This window comes from Cherax quadricarinatus, chromosome 60 (assembly GCF_038502225.1).
Source record: "Cherax quadricarinatus isolate ZL_2023a chromosome 60, ASM3850222v1, whole genome shotgun sequence".
Classification (NCBI taxonomy): Eukaryota; Metazoa; Arthropoda; class Malacostraca; order Decapoda; family Parastacidae; genus Cherax; species Cherax quadricarinatus.
Window position 1 is genome coordinate 19,045,770 of NC_091351.1, and position 18,187 is coordinate 19,063,956.

The window sequence follows — 18,187 nt, forward strand, 5'->3', positions numbered from 1 at the left end:
AGAGTGTACCACTAGAACACCTAGCATGGCTAAGCATTTCGGGCAGACTTAAATTAAATCTTATGTTTAAAATATTACAAAATTATGAGGTAAGTTGGTATTATGGCTAAGTGACTAAATACTATTTTGTGAGTTTAGCAATGTGAATGCTTTTGTTTTGGCACTATACATAGTTTCAGTATTGGAGTATCAAAGGCCAACTTATGACTAGTTAAGATTCATTATTTTGAGATTGAGATTGATATTTCTGTTTATGGTCAAATGGGTGAGTGAGTGTAAGTGTTAACCACCAGGTGGTATTCGTGTAATTAGTTGACAGGGTATATCAGGGAGATAAGATGTTTTCTGATGGTAGTTTTGAAGGTGATGAATGTGTCTGTAGTTTTAGAATTTTCAGGTAGGGTGTTCCAGATTTTAGGGCCTTTGACATACATTGAATTTTTGTAAAGGTTTAGTCGGACACGGGGAATGTCATAGAGATGTTTGTGTCTGGTGTTGTGCCTGTGGGTTCTGTCACAACTATCAAGAAAGAGTTTTAGGTCAAGGTTAATATTGGAATTTAAGGTCCTGCAGATGTAGATTGCACAGTAGTAAGTGTGGATGTACTGAACAGGGAGTAAGTTTAGATCTAAGAAGAGTGGGGGGGGTGTGTTGCCAGGGATGGGATTTAGTGATTATTCTTACTGCGGCTTTTTGTTGGGTTATTATTAGCTTTAGGTGTGTTCTGCAGTTGAACCCCAAGCACAGATAGCATAGGTGAGGTATGGATATATAAGTAAATGGTATAGTGTGAGAAGGGCAGTTTGCGGCATGTAGTATCGTATCTTGGAGAGGATCCCAACCGTTTTGGATACTTTTTTGGTTATGTGTTGGATATGGGTGCTGAAGTTCAGGTTGTTGTCTAGGTATAGGCCTAGGAATTTGCCCTCATTATGCCTGGCAATTAGAGTGTTGTCGATCTTAATGTTAATTTGCGCATCTCCTGCTCTGCTACCAAACATAAGAACATAAGAACATAAGAACGAAGGAACACTGAAGAAGGCCTACTGGCCCATGCGAGGCAGGTCCAAGTCTCCTACCGGCTTAAGCCAATGCACCCAACCTAGTCAGGTCAGGTCACATTGACTTAAGGGAGGAACACGGCAACTGACCTGGTAGCACAAGCTATCAGGTCTAACTCACACCCACCCACATCTACTCATGTATTTATCCAACCTATTTTTAAAGCTACACAACGTTCTGGCCTCTATAACTGTACTTGGGAGTTTGTTCCACTCATCCACAACTCTATTACCAAACCAGTACTTTCCTATATCCTTCCTGAATCTGAATTTTTCCAACTTAAAACCATTGCTGCGAGTCCTGTCTAGGCTAGATATTTTCAGCACACTATTTACATCCCCTTTATTTATTCCTGTCTTCCATTTATACACCTCAATCATATCCCCCCTAATTCTACGTCTTTCTAGAGAGTGCAGTTTCAGGGCCCTTAGTCTATCCTCATAGGGAAGGTTTCTGATACATGGGATCAACTTTGTCATCCTCCTTTGTACATTTTCCAGAGAATTTATATCCATTCTGTAATACGGTGACCAAAACTGTGCAGCATAATCTAAATGAGGCCTAACCAAGGATGTATAGAGTTGAAGAACAACCTGAGGACTCCTATTATTTATGCTTCTTGATATGAAGCCAAGGATTCTATTAGCTTTATTGCGAACACTTATGCACTGTTGTCTTGGTTTCAGATTACTGCTAACCAGAACTCCTAACTCTTTTTCGCAATCCGTAATATTAAGATCTACATTATTTAGTTTATATGTGGCATGGTTATTGTCCTGTCCAACATTTAGAACTTTGCATTTGTCTATATTAAACTGCATCTGCCACTTCTCCGACCACTTTATTAGTCTATTCAAATCTTCCTGGAGTGCTCGAATGTCCTCGTCAGAATGAATTCGACGGCCTATTTTGGTGTCATCGGCAAACTTGCCGATGTCGCTCTTTATGCCCTCATCTATGTCGTTTATGTAGATTGTGAACAGCAGGGGGCCCAACAGTGAACAGCAGGGGGCCCAACCTACATAATGTAGTAGGTTTTGTCAGTGTTAAGCGTAAGTTTATTGGCTGTCATCCAAGTCGATATTTTGATCAGCTCCTCATTAACAATGGTGTTGAGGGTGGAAAGATTAGGGTGAGAGATGACATAAGTCGTGTCGTCAGCAAAGAGAATGGGGTTCAGGTGTTGAGATACGTTTGGAAGATCATTGATGTATATGAGGAAGAGCAGGGGACCAAGGACACTTCCCTGCGGAACTCCAGTATCAAGTGGCTGTGTTGTTGATGCTGTGTCTTTAATGGTGACATACTGATACCTATTAGTAAGGTAAGATTTGAAATATGCAAGCGCATGGCCTCTTATACCATAATGGTCAAGTTTGTGGAGTAGGATGCCGTGGTCTGTGTCAAAAGTTTTTCTTAGGTCAATAAAAATTCCTAGTGGATATTCCTTATTTTCCAATGCTGTGTAAAGCAGATCTAGCATTTTTATGATTGCATCGTTAGTGCTTTTATTTCTCCTGAATCCAAATTGGCAGGGGTTGAGTATGTTTTGTGCCGTTATAAATGAATATAATCTCCTGTGCATGAGTTTCTCAAAGATTTTGGATAGCAATGGTAAGTTTGATATTGGCCTATAGTTGTTTAAATCTGTAGGGTCACCACCTTTATCATATGTAAAATTACTGCACTGTTATTGCCTTATTAATTTTAAGTTATTCTTAAGTATGCCTGAAATGCTCTGCATATATGTACAAAGGGGCTTTTGGCTGGTTCACTACATGTTACACTCCTTTGTATAAACATGAATCATGCTAAAATAAACTTGTTATTGTTATTATGTGTCTCAAACAACACTACTTACATTGTACCACTCTCTAATCTACACTTACCTCACCTATCTTATTTGTACCTGGGGATCTACTACACCAAATCACTTAAAACCATTAATCATCTAATAAAAAGCTGCTGTGCAGACTATCACCCATTCCAGTGCCAGACAACACACTTCCTCAACTCTTCAAAACCTTGTTATACTTAATATACAAAATATGCACTCATACCACTGTGCCTACAATATGTATATAACATTCTACTCCAACATAAACCTTTCTCTGAAACTTTTCAGTTCTAGCTGCAACAGAATACACAGGCACAACACAAGACATAAAACCCTCTTTGATATCCCCAGTGTCCAACTGAACTTATACAAAAACTCAATTCGCATAAAAGGACTTAACATCTGGAATTCACTGCTTGAAATATCAAAAGGCTCCCCATCTGATAATCAATTTAGAGCTACTGTTTAAAAGTACCTCAGCTCCCTAACATAAATTAACCAGCTATGTCAAACAAAATCAGCTCTTCCAACTCAGTCTCTGTTCTTCCAGTCTTCCTTCAACTCCCAATGAAAACTGGTAACACACCTTGTCCCATCATATTTCAACTGTAACCAAGTAACTTCCTGTATCTTCACAATATTCATTCACTCCACAAAGCTGAAGATTATTGAATCAGTCTGAAATATTAAGTCATACTTATGAAATTGTACTATTTGCTCACTAGCTGCCTTTCTTATGTATATATGAAGTAGTTATCTGATTAAGAATTCCTACTTATTAGTCAACATTTAATTCTTAAGTTAACTTTTAAGAATTAGGATTTGTTTGCTCAAAATGTTTTGCATACTAGTGGCTTTCTTTGGTGCCTAACAATGTTTAATTATAACAAAAAAAGGTACAATACCGTGACTGGAACGATACACAAATAACCCGCACAAATAACAGTTTTGTCTCTGTAGATGCCTTCCTCTCCCACTACATTGTAAAATGCTCCAAACTTCAGAACACCCATGACTTAACCTGATTCCTCCTTTTTTCTTCTTCTTCCTCTTCCCCTTTCCTCTTTCCTTTTTTCTCCTCTGGGTTGTCTTTCTTTCTTCTGTCTCGTGTTTCAGTTCCTCCATTATTTATTTCATCACTTCCCCTTCCCCCCACCTCTGTGTACTTGCTCTCCCTCTGTGGGAACCTAGCTCCCTTGCAGTGCTCCCCTTTCTTTGTATTTGACTGGCTCCTCCTCCTTAATTCCCCACTACTACTACCACTACCACTACTACTACTACTACTACCACCACCACTACCTCTTCCTGCCTATATATACCCGTCCTGCTCCACTTCTCGTTAGTGTGACTTTGTAAATGGTCCAGGTCGGACCGAAACGTCGTTGTAAGCTCCTCTCTTCTATGTGCGGGTTATTTGTGTAATGTTTAATTATATGTAAACTATATTATTTGTACTGCATAAAAGAAATATAAAATGTTATACATGTATGTAACTGAGATGTTTCACCAAGCAGTGGCTTTATTAATCCAAAAGAGAGAGTAAACAGTGAAAGAAGAAATGAAGTAATTTAAGGTGTTCAATCTTAGCCTTGATAACTTACAAGGATAGGATTTATCAAAGCTAAGAACAACACTTAACAAGGCTGAGGAACTGAACACTTAAGGCTGAGGAACTGAACACTTAACAAGGCTGATGAACTGAAAACTTAACAAGGCTGATGAACTGAAAACTTAACAAGGCTGATGAACTGAAAACTTAACAAGGCTGATGAACTGAACATCTCGAATGACCTCATCTCAAACAAACAAAAACTATTTCTATAAAGTGGAATACAGTATATTACAGCTAGGGTGACTAACATATATTACTACTTATAGAAAGCCTCTTTTTATGCAAAGCATTTTGGGCAGCCTTAAAACTAAATACAGAGGACCCTCAACCAATGAAGGCATCGTCTAATGATAAAATCGACTAACAAAGCGTTTTTGCATAAAAATTTTGGCCCAACCAATGATGAAAAACTTGACTAACAAACATTCGTCCCAAACGCGTCCATCTGTCCTGAGTGCCTCAGCTCAGCTAGCGTGCCACTGTTTACAAGCCAGGGTGGATGGCTGCACGAATACACTCGATAAATTTTGTATTATTCCATTGTTTTTAGTGCTTGTATGGAGGAGGTGAATGTATTCAGATATTTGGGAGTGGACGTGTCAGCGGATGGGTCTATGAAAGATGAGGTGAATCATAGAATTGATGAGGGGAAAAGGGTGAGCAGTGCACTTAGGAGTCTGTGGAGACAAAGAACTTTGTCCTTGGAGGCAAAGAGGGGAATGTATGAGAGTATAGTTTTACCAACACTCTTATATGGGTGTGAAGCATGGGTGATGAATGTTGCAGCGAGGAGAAGGCTGGAGGCAGTGGAGATGTCATGTCTGAGGGCAATGTGTGGTGTGAATATAATGCAGAGAATTCGTAGTTTGGAAGTTAGGAGGAGGAGCGGGATTACCAAAACTGTTGTCCAGAGGGCAGAGGAAGGGTTGTTGAGGTGGTTCGGACATGTAGAGAGAATGGAGCGAAACAGAATGACTTCAAGAGTGTATCTGTCTGTAGTGGAAGGAAGGCAGGGTAGGTGTCAGCCTAGGAAAGGTTGGAGGGAGGGGGTAAAGGAGGTTTTGTGTGCGAGGGGCTTGGACTTCCAGCAGGCATGCGTGAGCGTGTTTGATACGAGTGAATGGAGACAAATGGTTTTTAATACTTGACGTGCTGTTGGAGTGTGAGCAAAGTAACATTTATGAAGGGATTCAGGGAAACCAGCAGGCCGGACTTGAGTCCTGGAGATGGGAAGTACAGTGCCTGCACTCTGAAGGAGGGGTGTTAATGTTGCAGTTTAAAAACTGTAGTGTAAAGCACCATTCTGGCAAGACAGTGATGGAGTGAATGATGGTGAAAGTTTTTCTTTTTTAGGGCCACCCTGCCTTGGTGGGACTCGGCCAGTGTGCTAATAAAAAAAAATAACTGCTAAATAAGCCACCATGGGCCCAAAGAAAGCTTCAAGTACCAACCCTGTGGTAAAAAGGGTGAGAAATACTATCAAAATACTACTATCGTACCACAATCAGCTGCTGCTGCACCGCTGTCAGCTGCTGCTGTACCATGGTCAGCTGCTGCTGTACCATGGTCAGCTGCTGCTGCACCACCATCAGCTGTTGCTGCACCACTGTCAGCTGTTGCTGCACCACCATCAGCTGCTGCTGTACCACCATCAGCTGCTGCTGTACCATGGTCAGCTGCTGCTGTACCATGGTCAGCTGCTGCTGTACCACAGTCAGCTGCTGCTGCTGCACCACCATCAGCTGCTGCTGTACCATGGTCAGCTGCTGCTGCACCACCATCAGCTGTTGCTGCACCACTGTCAGCTGTTGCTGCACCACCATCAGCTGCTGCTGTACCACCATCAGCTGCTGCTGTACAATGGTCAGCTGCTGCTGTACCATGGTCAGCTGCTGCTGTACCACAGTCAGCTGCTGCTGCTGCACCACCATCAGCTGCTGCTGTACCACGGTCAGCTGCTGCTGCAACACCACCATCAGCTGTTGCTGCACCACCGTCAGCTGCTGCTGCACCACCGTCAGCTGTACTACTCGAAGATGTGGAGAGACTGCTGTTGGTGTGGTGAACGAGAAACAATTACCTAGAAACAATTAACCCCAGAGGGTTAGCCACCCAGGATAACCCAAGAAAGTCAGTGCGTCATCGAGGACTGTAACTTATTTCCATTGGGGTTCTTAATCTTGTCCCCAGGATGCGACCCACACCAGTCAACTAACACCCAGGTGAATAGGAAAAAATGCCTGGAACTAGTGCTCATATTGGTGAATTTAAGGCCAGCTAAGGTTGGTTTGAGAGATTTAAGAATCGTAGTGGCATACACAGTGCGATAAGGCATGGCGAAGCTGAAAAATTCATCCCCCAACAAGTGTTCAATTGTGAGGAAACAGGCCTGTTCTGGAAGAAAATGCCAAAAGGACCTACATTACTCAGGAGAAAAAAGCACTCTCAGAACACAAGCCTGTGAATGACAGGCTAACTCTCATGTTTTGTTGTAATGCTAGTGGGAATTGCAAAGTGAAGCCTTCACTTATGTATCACTTTGAAAATCCCAGAGTGTTCAAGAAAAACAGTGTCTCATCACTCATCAATACTCTTCAATAAAGGTAAGTGTTATCTATTCTTCATGTAGTATTTATTGTGTATGTATCCTTGTTTTTCTGTGTAGGAAAATGTATATTTCATGTGAAAAAAAAAAAAAAAAATTCATACTTTTGGATGTCGAACAGATTAACCCTTTGAGGGTTTTCGTCGTACTAGTACGTCTTACGAGTAGGGGTTTTTGACGTACTAGTACGCATAAATTCTAGCGGCCTCAAATCTAGTGGGAGAAAGCTGGTAGGCCTTCATATGAAAGAATGGGTCTATGTGGTCAGTGTGCACAGTCTAAAAAAAATCCTGCAGCACACAGTGCATAATGAGAAAAAAAAAACTTTGACCATTTTTTTGGAATAAATCAGCGACTTTGCAGTGTATTTTCGTATGGTATTTATTGTTGTATTCTAGTTTTCTTGGTCTCATTTTATAGAATGGAGGACATATTACAGAAATTGAGATGATTTTGGCTGGTTTTACAATGAAAGGTGCCTTGAAATTGAGCTCAAAGTAGCAGAAATGTTCGATTTTTACCAAACTTCAAAAGTAAACAAATCGTGCCAAGCGTGCAATACACGTCAACTGGTGAGTCTAATATTCTTTCACAAGTGCACCAATAATATTTATACCATTTTTTACACTAATGCAGTAGTCTGCATAACAGTAAATCTTATATTTTTTGTGAGAATAAAAATTCAAAATGGAAAGCAAAAGAATATAAGAGGGGCCTTGAGACGTGACTAATGACTAGAGGAAATGTCATTTTAGTGCCAGGAATGTCTTTCTTGTTTATTCTGGACCCTATTCAGAAATTGGCATCTTTTGAAATTTGTGTGAAATTGGCAAAATTGCTAAATTCTGACCACTGTACTGGATAGTTGAATTTCATAAATGGGTGGTTTCTTGCACCCATTCGATAGAAAAAATGGAGTTCTAACGAAATATTCATGTTTTTTGTCGACTAGTACAGCGAAATTGGCCGAAAATGGGGCTCAAAGTGGGCAAAATCGCCGATGCGTAAACATCGCCGAGACCGCTAACTTTGCGAGAGCATAATTTCGTAAGTTTTCTATCAAATTTCAAACTTTTGGTGTCTTTATGATCGGGAAAAGATTCTCTATCTTTTCATAAGAGAAAATAATTTTTTTTTTCTTAAATTTGGCCGACCCTGAGAACGAGTTTCGGAGAGGGCCTGTCGACCCTCAAAGGGTTAATTGGATTTCCATTATTTCTTATGGGGTAAATTAATTCGACTAACGACGAAATCTCTGGAATGGATTAACATCGTTGGTCGAGGGTCCACTGTACTTACTATATGAGAACAAGAATACAAATTTTTTGTACTGGAGGTATTTCATACACAATTCAATAAAAATAGTACTTCAAACTTACAATTGTTTCAATTTCATTGTTTTAAATTGTACTAAATTGTAATACAGCCTCTCCTTATTTAACGACAAAGTTCCGTTCCTAATACCACGTCGATAAACAAATTTGTCGCTAAACGAGGAGCATACTATAATGGTAGTGGGTTTATGTCAACCATCTTTGATATTGCTGTAATGTCACCCTTGTACCATTTTCAACATTTTTAGTATATTTTTAAATGTTTATACAGTAGTGTACTGTATATGGCAATAAATAAAATAGAATCAGCTCTAATATACATTACGTATTTAGGAATGCATACCGGTCAGAGAGTCCGTCCTAATTACGAGTTGTCAGTAAAAGAGTATGTTGCTAAGTGAGGAGAGGCTGCACTTCATTTTGTAAATTGTGCTTGATAATTGCTCAACTATTTAACCCTTTCAGGGTCCACAAGTCCTCTCAGAGACTTGTTCTCAGGGTCCCCCAAATTTAAAAAAAAAAATATTATTATTCTTTCTTATGAAAAGATAGAGAATTTTTTCCCGATCATAATGACACCAAAAGTATGAAATTGATGGAAAACTTACGGAATTATGCTCTCCCGAAGTTAGCGGTCTCGACGATGTTTACGCATCGGCGATTTTGCCCACTTTGAGCCCTATTTTCGGCCAATTCCAATGTACTAGTTGACAAAAATCATAACTATTTCGCTAGAACTCCATTTTTTCTATCGAATGAGTACAAGAAATCACCAATTTACTGATTTCAACTATCCAATACAGTGGTCAGAATTTAGCAATTTTGCCAATTTCACACAAATTTCAAAAGATGCCAATTTCTAAATAGGGTCTAGAATAAACAAGAAAGACATTCCTGGCACTAAAATAACATTTCCTCTGTTCATTAGTCACGTCTCCACTTCCCTCTTACATTCTTTTGCTTTCCATTTTGAATTTTTATTCTCACAAAAAATAGAAGATTTACTGTTATGCAGACCACTGCATTAGTGTAGAAATGGTATAGATAATATCGGCGCACTTGTGAAAGAATATTAGACTCGCCAGTTGATGTGTATTGGACGCTTAGTATGATTTGTTTACTTTTGAACTTCAGTAAAAATCAAACATTTCTGCTACGTACTTTGAGCTCAATTTCAAGGTACTTTTCATTGTAAAACCAGTCAAAATCATCTCAATTTCTGTAATATATCTTCCATTCTATACAATGAGACCAGGAAAACTAGAATACAACAATAAATACCATACGAAAATACAGTGGACCCCCGCATAACGATGGCATCACATAGCGATTTTTCTGCATAACGATTACTTTTATCGCAAAATTTTTGCCGCGCATACCGATTAAAAACCCGCATACCGATTTTCGTCCGAGACGCGTCCAATGTGCCCTCAGCCAGCCTCACATGTGCCGCCCCGTCCCATTGTTTACCAGCCAGCCTCCGCGGTAACATCCAAGCATACACTCGGAATATTTCGTATTATTACAGTATTTTCGGTGCTGTTTCTGGAAAATAAGTGACCATGGGCCCCAAGAAAGCTTCTAGTGCCAACCCTACACCTCAAAGGGTAAGAATTACTATAGAGATGAAGAAAGAGATAATTGATAAGTATGAAAGTGGAGTGCGTATAGCCGACCTAGTCAAGCTGTACAAGAAACCCCAATCAACCATCGCTACTATTGTGGGCACCAGAAAGACAATCAAGGAAGCTGTTCTTGCCAAAGGTTCAACTGTGTTTTCGAAACAAAGATCGCAAGTGATGGAAGATGTTGAGAGACTCTTATTGGTGTGGATAAATGAAAAACAGATAGCAGGAGATAGCGTCTCTCAAGCGATCATATGTGAAAAGGCTAGGAAGTTGCATGACGATTTAATTAAAAAAATGCCTGCAACTAGTGATGATGTGAGTGAATTTAAGGCCAGCAAAGGTTGGTTTGAGAGATTTAAGAAGCGTAGTGGCATCCATAGTGTGATAAGGCATGGTGAGGCTGCCAGTTCGGACCACAAAGCGGCTGAAAAATATGTGCAGGAATTCAAGGAGTACATAGAAACTGAAGGACTGAAACCTGAACAAGTGTTTAATTGTGATGAAACAGGCCTGTTCTGGAAGAAAATGCCAAGCAGGACCTACATTACTCAGGAGGAAAAGGCACTCCCAGGACATAAGCCTATGAAAGACAGGCTTACTTTGTTGATGTGTGCCAATGCTACTGGTGATTGCAAAGTGAAGCCTTTATTAGTGTATCACTCTGAAACTCCCAGAGCGTTCAGGCAAAAGAATGTCCTCAAGGATAATTTGTGTGTGCTGTGGAGGGCAAACAGTAAGGCATGGGTCACTAGGGAATTTTTCTATAACTGGTTACACCATGCATTTGCCCCCAATGTGAAAAATTACCTAACTGAAAAGAAATTAGAACTTAAGTGCCTCCTGGTGTTAGACAATGCCCCTGGTCATCCTACAGACGTGGCAGAGCGACTTTATGGGGACATGAGCTTCATTAAGGTGAAGTTTTTGCCTCCTAATACCACTCCTCTCCTGCAGCCCATGGACCAGCAGGTTATTTCCAACTTCAAGAAACTGTACACAAAAGCTCTGTTTGAAAGGTGCTTTGTAATGACCTCAGAAACTCAACTGACTCTAAGAGAGTTTTGGAGAGATCACTTTAATATCCTCAATTGTGTAAACCTTATAGGTAAGGCTTGGGAGGAAGTGACAAAGAGGACCTTGAACTCTGCTTGGAAGAAACTGTGGCCAGAATGTGTAGACAAAAGGGATTTTGAAGGGTTTGAGGCTAACCCTGAGAATCCTGTGCCAGTTGAGGAATCCATTGTGGCATTGGGAAAGTCCTTGGGGTTGGAGGTTAGTGGGGAGGATGTGGAAGAGTTGGTGGAGGAGGACAATGAAGAACTAACCACTGATGAGCTGATAGATCAACTTCAAGAGCAAGAGGCCAGACCTGAGGAAACTGGTTCAGAGGAGGGGAGAGAGAAATTGAAGAAGTTGCCTACTACAAAGATAAAGGAAATCTGTGCTAAGTGGCTTGAAGTGCAAACCTTCAAGGATGAAAATCACCCTCACACAGCTATTGCAAGCCGTGCTGGTGATTATTACACTGACAATGTTGTGAAACACTTTAGGCAAGTCATAAAGGAACGAGAGGTACAGGCCACATTGGACAGATATCTTGTGCGAAAGAAGTCCAGTGACTCTGAAGCTGGCCCTAGTGGCATTAAAAGAAGAAGGGAAGTAACCCCAGAAAAGGACTTACTACCTCAAGTCCTAATGGAAGGGGATTCCCCTTCTAAACACTAACACACTCTCTCCCCTCCTCCCATCCCATCAATCATCACCAGATCTTCAATAAAAGTAAGTGTCATTTAATTGTGCATGCCTTTTTCAGTTTGTGTGTATTAAAATTAACATTTCATGTGGTAAAAAAAATTTTTTTTCATACTTTTGGGCGTCTTGCACGGATTAATTTTATTTCCATTATTTCTTATGGGGAAAATTCATTCGCATAACGATTATTTCGCATAACGATGAGCCCTCTTGCACGGATTAAAATCGTTAACCGGGGGTCCACTGTAGTGCAAAGTCGCTGTTTTAATCCAAAAACAAAGTCAAAGTTTTTTTTTTCTCATTACGCACTGTGAGCTGCAGGATTTTTTTAATACTGCACACACTGACCACATAGATCCATTCTTTCACATGTAAGCCTACCAGCTTTCTCTCACTAGATTTGAAGGCGCTAGAATTTATGAGTACTAGTACGTCATGGACCCTGGTGTGTTAGCCGTACTAGTACGGCCGAAACCCTGAAAGGGATAATCAATACTTCAAACTTATAACTGCTTCAACTTCATTGTTTTAAACTATGCTAAATTGTAATACTGTATTTTTTTTATATACTATATCAAAACAGTAATTCTTCTCCACCAAACTTATTAGAGCCATATAGCATGAACTAGTCGAATACAGCCTCTCCTCACTTAGCCACATATTCGTTTACCGAAGACTCGGACTTATGATGGGCTGACTAGTATGCATACCTAAATAATGTATATTAGAGCTATTTCCTCTATTCTGTTTATTACAATGTATGTACAGTACACTACTGTATAATCATTTAAAAATATACTGAAAATTTTATAAATGGTGCAAAGGTGATATTAAAACAATATCAAAGATGGTTGAAACAAGCCCACTACCACTATAGTATGCTCCTTGTTTAGCGACGAATTTGTTTACTGACGTGGTCTTAGGAATGGAATTCCGTCGTTAAGTGAAGAGAGGCTGTATTCAATTTTCTTGTATTCACTGTTACTCACCTAATGGCTATATGTACAACTACAGCACTGTTTTTGCTGTATTAATCTTAAGTTTGTCTTAAGTTTGCCTGAAATGCTCTACATATAAAAGGGCTTTTGGCATGTTCACCCAATTGTTATACTCCTTTGTACAAACATGTATCATGCTACAATAGAAATTTTTATTGCTATTGTTATTGTTGTTGTTATAATTAGTGATACAGTGGACCCCCGGTTAACGATATTTTTTCACTCCAGAAGTATGTTCAGGTGCCAGTACTGACTGAATTTGTTCCCATAAGGAATATTGTGAAGTAGATTAGTCCATTTCAGACCCCCAAACATACACGTACAAACGCACTTACATAATACACTTACATAATTGGTCGCATTCGGAGGTGATCGTTATGCGGGGGTCCACTGTATATTAAGGATGACGCTAGGTACATAAGGCGAAGGAATGATAGACACGGGACAATACAGCATAAATAAATGAATTGCTCTTAGGATCACATTAAGGAAAGATGGCATTTTTAAAAAATAGGTTTAAAGCAGTAGATCGAGAGACTCTGAAGTTTATGGGTTGAGAGATCCTGATTTTAGGTCCTTTTATGCACATTGAGTTTGTACAAAGATTAAGTTGGACATGGGAATATTATAGAGATTTTTGTGTCTAGAATTATGACTATGAGTAACGTTGCAACGAGAAAACAAACAAAACAAAAGCATATTTCTTTGCAAAGGTTAGAATGTGTGTTTACATTTTATAATTTGATTGATACAAAGAAAGCCATAATCATGCTGAGGCATTTCAGGCAGACTTAACCCAATACAGTGGTACCCCTAGTTTCAAACTTTCTTCGTTCCAGAAGGCTGTTCAAGTGCCGTTACCAAACTAATTTTTTCCACTGAGGAATAATGTAAATTAGATTAGTCCATTTCAGACCCCCAAAAATACACTTACAAAAGCACTTACAATAATACACTTACATAACTGGTCCAGTTGGAGCAGTTGGCAACTCTGGGTACCACTGTACTTAAAGACCACTTAAGTCTAGACAGGTAAAGAGTGGCAAATTTCAAATATTCAATATTTTATAGTGTTTCTGGGCAGGAATGATATTGGAATTTATTGTCCTGTATATGTAGAATGCACAGTAGTATGAGCGAGTGTTTTGTATATGAAGAACATTCTCAATATTACATTAATGAAGCCACTGCTTGCTGAAGCATCACAATAAACACACAGTGTTGCACAAGTCTTACTCATTCACTGTTGCGTTTGCATACCTTTACTATAATACTGACCTGCAACAGTTATCTAACTCCTAAGTTTCTACTTACTGCTAGGTGAAGATAAGATTTTGTTTGTAATTTTAACCAGGAGTTAGTCACCCAGGATAAACCAAGAAAGTCGGTGTGTCATCAAGGATTGTCTTATTTCTATTGTTCCTTCAATCTTGTTCCCCAGGATGCGACCCACACCAGTCGACTAACCCCCAGGTACCCACTTGCTTGCTAGGTAAACAGGGACAGCAGGTGTAAGCAAACACACCCAATGTTTCCACCCGGCCAGGGACTGAACTATGGATACTCAGTGTGTGAGATAAGAACACTGTCTACCAGGCCACATGAAAAAGGGCAGCAGTAGGTGTTAGGAAATTTATCCAGAATCTGCCTTGCCTTGGATTTAACCCAGGGCCTCTTGAGTGTGAGTCAAATGCACTATTACTGAGCTACAAGATAAATAATCCTCCAGGATTAATAACTCGAAAAAATTATTCTCTACCTGGAGTTACCTGGAGAGAGTTCCGGGGGTCAACGCCCCCGCGGCCCGGTCTGTGACCAGGCCTCCTGGTGGATCAGAGCCTGATCAACCATGACATACTTGGGAATTAATATATATATATACCATTCCAGTTTGCTAAGTTCTTTAGTAAATGCTGTCATATAGTGTCCAATACAAGGCACATTAACTGACGACTTAACCTAGGATATTCATAAATACCACCTCGGGATTTAGTTTGCCTGGGGTCACAATGTTCTCCATCTCGTTACTCCAAGATCTTTCTTACATAAAATTCTTAAACAATTTATTTGAATTTTTTGTATCATAACATATTGAATGTAACCGAAAAATATAAAAAATCAGTTACCATAAGGATTTATTTAGACATATGTGATGTTATCAGAGGAGAGTTAACATGTTATAAAACTTACTAGCATCATCATGAACAATATTGATCCTAATAAATATATGTAGCAATGCTATATTATTATAATAACTAAGCACTAAACCCACAAGGGTCATATACTGCTGAATAAGGCTATATACTAAAATAAGCTACACTGACTATTGGGTTATCTTAGGTTCAAGTCCATTTAATGTACGATTATAACCCAATGTGAAAAATATAGGCCTAAATAAGCTTTACTATTTTATATACAAGGCCTAAATAAATATTAAATTATTCATTATGTTAGAAGCTGGCAGTAATAAGTGTTGCTGAAGCTTGATATGAAGCTTATCTGAAGCTTGATATGAAGCTTATCTGAAGCTTGATATGAAGCTTATCTGAAGCTTGATATGAAGCTTATCTGAAGCTTGATATGAAGCTTATCTGAAGCTTGATATGAAGCTTATCTGAAGCTTGACATGAAGCTTATCTGAAGCTTGACATGAAGCTTATCTGAAGCTTGATATGAAGCTTATCTGAAGCTTGATATGAAGCTTATCTGAAGCTTGACATGAAGCTTATCTGAAGCTTGACATGAAGCTTATCTGAAGCTTGACATGAAGCTTATCTGAAGCTTGATCTGAAGCTTATCTGAAGCTTGATCTGAAGCTTGACATGAAGCTTGTGTCTTAAGATTAATAATCAAAATTTTACACTGACCATTTAGGTCTACTTTAACCAGAGGAAAACGCTGGACCCGTAAGGGTTATACAGCCCCTGGGAGGGGGGGAGACAATCATGTTGGATCCAAGGAAGGTGAGGACGAGTCCACTTCCTTGGATCAAGAGCCCGTTACCGGCATCAATACACCACAATATTACCAACAGTGATGATAATGACATAAAGCAACACAAAACGACCAAAAATTATATATTAGTCAGAGGGCGCTAATTAACCATGATAAATATATATAATTTACTATAATCCAAAAGTTACAAATTATAGAGAAAATTTCCACTGGTGTTGCGGTGACCTAATTTGTCAATATTTGTGGCAGGTGACCAGGTCCACTGGTGCTCTCAGCTTTATAATACTCACAAACTGCTGCACCAGCATCATACCTGCTCTCAACAACTCTACTTATGTCTTTAAGGATCAATTTTGCTTGTTATTGATAATTGATGATTGATACTCGCTGCCGGGGCGCCGTCTGCTGCACTCCCCTGCCACCCGCACGACCAACACTATTATATATTCTCAAGTGATCATTATATTGTCTATAATTCTACCTTGTCTAGAATTATACCTTATATTAATTATAAGTATACCCTATAATATCTAAAATTATACCTTATACTGTTTATAATGATATCTTCTCAAGTGCCAATAATACCTTATAATGTCTATAATTATACCTTATATTGTCAATAATTACACACTATCTTTACACCTTATATTGTCTATAATTATAAATTGTCTATAATTAAGCACTGTTTATAATTATACCTTAAATTGTCTATAATTGTACATTATATTGTCTATAATTATATTTTTTCTGGTGCTAATTATACATTTGTGGAAAATTGCATTTATCTGTATGTAACTCATAATGTACATACCAGTAAATAACAAAGATAACTATTATTTATCAGTTACATAGACAAGTAGGAATTTGGGACACCTAGGTCGCAAAAAATGTCCCCCTTCGATACCTACCACTGTCATATCCACAAGTTGCTCTCGACCTATTAATTATAAATGAAAAATACATCACCAGGAATGCTGGTAAATATATAAATTTGTGGACTGTATATTAAAATTAAAAAAGGATTATATATACACACATTTACATAACAGAAGGAAAATATCTTAATATCACTCACCAATTTGACTGGAGATTAATGTGTCATGTACAGGACTCCCCTTTTTGCCTACATTTATGAAAAATTTACTGGCCAGAATTTGAACATAAATTAGACAGCTTATCTGAGGTTCCTGGAGTTGTCCTGTCCTGTCGCCTGATATCTAAAATTTTGCAGGAATGCACATCCAACAATTTCGGCTCCTATTTGAGAGGTGTCAACCCAATTTTAACCTCTAGAGCACGAAAAATTCTTCCCATTATACACTACCGTTAGTGTCCAATTCAAACAAAATGGCGAGTGTCCTTCTGCGCAGGCGCAGCTTCCTGTTTTCGATAAGATAAATTTTATTAAATACAGTGTGGTCATCTATTTACATATAACTACTGTATTTCTGGAAAATATATACAGAATTTTCCACACTGCGGCCAGGCGGAGTTCGTTGTTAAACAACTCAAATTGCTCATTTGACAATGGTGGAGGACCTGGGTACATATAGGATCTGGCATCCACACGGCAACATATTACACAAGATTTAATCACCCTTTCTACACTTTGCCGTCCTTGTGGAATCCAGAAAGCTTCCCTAATACAATTTAAGGTATCTTGTACCCCACCATGCATTACATTTTTATGGGCATTTAGAACAATTAAATTTGTTAGATGATGAGTTTTGGGCAGTAAGACAGGGTGTTTAGCATAATCACCCAATTCAGCATTTTGTAATCTACCTCTGCACCTAATTACATTGTTCTCTAAATACAGCCCCAATTTCTCTATTATGGAACCTTTCACAATTTTTCTTTCCATCATCAATTTAATCTCATTTCCATAGATTTCTTCCTGTACCCTCTTTATCCAATATTTAAGAGGATGTGAAAACTTATATGATATATTCATCTTGTTTAGAAATTTAAACACCAACTTAGTTACATTGATTAGTTTGGGTAAAGAAGAATACCTATTTAAATCAATGGCTAAGGAAGGACAAACAATTGGAGCGGTGGTCACAGTAATTTCAACAGGAGCAATATACGCCTTTTGTACAGGCCAATTAGCTTTATTTACCAACCAGCTCGGTCCTTTAAACCATGATACAGCATTTACAAATTTAGCATAAGGTAAAACTCGAGACAAGAAATCAGCTGGATTCTCCTCACCAGGTATATGATTAAATGTGAACATATGCTGACCCAAACTATTATACTTCTCTTGCATCTGATTAATTTCAGCGACTCTGTTTTGTACATACACAATTTTACTGTTTCCATTACGAATCCATTGTAAGGATACCTCATTATCAGACTAATATTTATCTCCTGCAACTTATTTCCTATATAATTACCTAAT

General features: G+C 38.8%; 1 protein-coding gene across 5 annotated transcripts in view; it reads right to left on the reverse strand.

Moving 5' to 3' along the window:
* Positions 1-16,226, reverse strand: part of LOC128702205 (mitochondrial glutamate carrier 1) — a 205,336-nt gene extending 189,110 nt beyond the window's left edge. The window contains exon 1 of one of the 5 annotated variants that reach the window (XM_070098002.1): positions 16,097-16,226. The gene's annotated coding sequence lies outside the window, so the exon portion shown is untranslated. The other 4 variants (XM_070098006.1, XM_070098003.1, XM_070098005.1 and 1 more) reach the window with 4 other exon arrangements.
* Between the last annotated feature and the right edge of the window lie 1,961 nt (positions 16,227-18,187).